The following is a 2577-nucleotide window of genomic DNA, read 5'->3' on the forward strand; positions in this document are numbered from 1 at the left end:
CCCTCTTTTTGTCTTTTTGACTCTTTCTTTTTATATTTCTCTTTCTCTCACTCCCTCTTTAGTATATCTTCTTTCTTTCATCTTATCCATCTTTCTTTTAATTATTCTTGCGTTCTTTCATTCTCCCAACATTTCTCTGTTTTTTCTCACTTCTCTCACTCTCTTTTCTCTCACTCTCTTTCTCTCTTTTTTTTACTCTTTCTCTCTCTTTCTCTATTTTCCTTTCTCTCTAATTTTTTCACCCATATAATTGTAACTCTAGTTTTTCAAGAAATTCCTAACTTTAAAAACATGCAAATCATTTCAAAGTGCTGTCCTATGCTCTCTTCAACTTCTTCAACATCGTCAACATATTCTTTAAATTTATTCACGACGAAATAAACTTATTATTATTATTATTACTATTACAATTATTATTAATATTATTATTATCATTATTACTATTATTTTTATTGAAAATACATGTAAATCGAAAGCTAACCAATTTATAAGAGTGTTTTTTGCTCGTATTTTTATTGTTGTTATTATTGGTATATATTTTTCCAATTTTATTATTATTATTATTATTGTGGTTGTTGTCGTCGTTGTTGTTGTTTTCGTTGTTGTTAGCCATGTTTCGTGAAGTTTAAAGTAAAAAAATTGCGAAAATTGACTTTAAAAACCCCAAAAATAAGATGATTTTTATTCTAGGGGCATTACAAATATAATTTATATATTTATTCATGTATTTATTTATTAGTTTAAAATACATTACAACAAAACGCAAAACTATACAATACAATACAATACAATACAATACTGTACAATACAATACTGTACAATACAATACAATACAAAACAATACACTACAAAACAATACACTACAAAACAATACAATACAAAACAATACAAAACAATACAATACAATACATTATTATACAATACTGTTCAATTGTTATAAACGCTCAATTGCGCGTGTGTGCTTAACTCAATTTTGTACAATGCAAAACCTGGAAACGTCAAATAGGTATTACATTTAAAACAACAACTACACTACTACTGCTGCTGCTGCTACTACTACTACTGCTAATACTACTACTACTACTGCTGCTGCCACTACTACTGCTACTACTACTACTACTAATAATAATAATAATAACAATAATAATAAAAATGTAAGATTGAATAAATTAGAGAAAATATAAAACTTGAGTACAAATTGCTCATAAATTATGATGAAGAATTGTCAATTGCTTTTTTGACAATGTTTAATAATAATAATAACAAAAACAATAATAATAATAATAAATATTTTTTCGGTTCTATCTTTCGAACTTATAAAGAAACCAAGTATTAGGTGCCACTACTACTACTGCTGCTACTACTGCCACTACTTCTACTACTACTACTACTACTGATATACTACTACTACTACTTACTACTACTGGCAAAATGAACAACAACAACAACAGCGACACACGCACAAATAACACAAATAAACAAACATCCGAGTGTTTATTTACGAATAATTAACAAATACTTACAGAGTGTTACGAATACTTACAAATACTTACGAATACTATCGAATAATCATGAATATTTGCGAGTAAATAATATTTGTAAATAATTATAGTTATTTACTAAAAAGACTCACAATAAACTGTAAACTATTCGGAAATATTCACGAATACCCACCAATACATACAGATAATTACGGATACGGATACACACCGATAACTTACGGATAGAAACGAAGGCCTATAGATACTGACGAGTACGTGAGAAATTTGCATAATTAAATTCTAACGTTTCATACAAATTTAAGCGTGCCTGTTGAATAAGTTAAGTGAAGGTGAACGTGTTATCATTTTTATGGAATGAAATATTATTCAGATTCAAGTACTTTTAATATTTTCGATAATAATAATAACAATTTTAATAATAATAATAATTATTATTATTATTATTACTATTACTATTTTGTTGTTTTTGACGTCATTCTTCCTTTGTCATTGGCAGCGTCTTCAATACTTTTACTTGCTAAAGTACCTCTACACTGAAGTAAACTGTATTTCGATTACTGCGAAACTTAAAACTGTAACCAGGCCACACTTACAATTATTAATCACAAATTTTATTTAAAAGTTTAATGTTGGAGGTGCAAATAGAATCGTTCGTTCGTTCGTCCGTTCGTTCGTTCGTTCGTGTGTTTGTTCGTTCGTTCGTTCGTTCGTCTGTTATAACTCTTACAATTAGTACGACTAACTAAGTATATTTTCTTCAGTAGATTTGATCTTTTAATAATGAATTGTCAATAGATTCTCAGCAATAGCTTCTCCGATATTTTTCCAGCCAGCTGTCTGTGGATAAAAATAACTAGGAAGATTATTATGAAAATTACTAGATTTCAACAATGTTATATATGTATATATAGTCTCTCTCTCTCTCTCTCTCTCTCTCTCTCTCTCTCACTTTCTTTCTCTTTTTCTCTCTTTTTCCTTCTCTCTCGCTCAGTCGGCCAGTGAAGCATTACTACTTAAAGAAGGGTCCTGGATTTATTCTAACATTGGTGGAAGAATATGCAAGTAAAATTAATAA

The sequence above is a fragment of the Helobdella robusta genome (assembly GCF_000326865.2).
Source record: "Helobdella robusta unplaced genomic scaffold HELROscaffold_2, whole genome shotgun sequence".
Classification (NCBI taxonomy): domain Eukaryota; kingdom Metazoa; phylum Annelida; class Clitellata; order Rhynchobdellida; family Glossiphoniidae; genus Helobdella; species Helobdella robusta.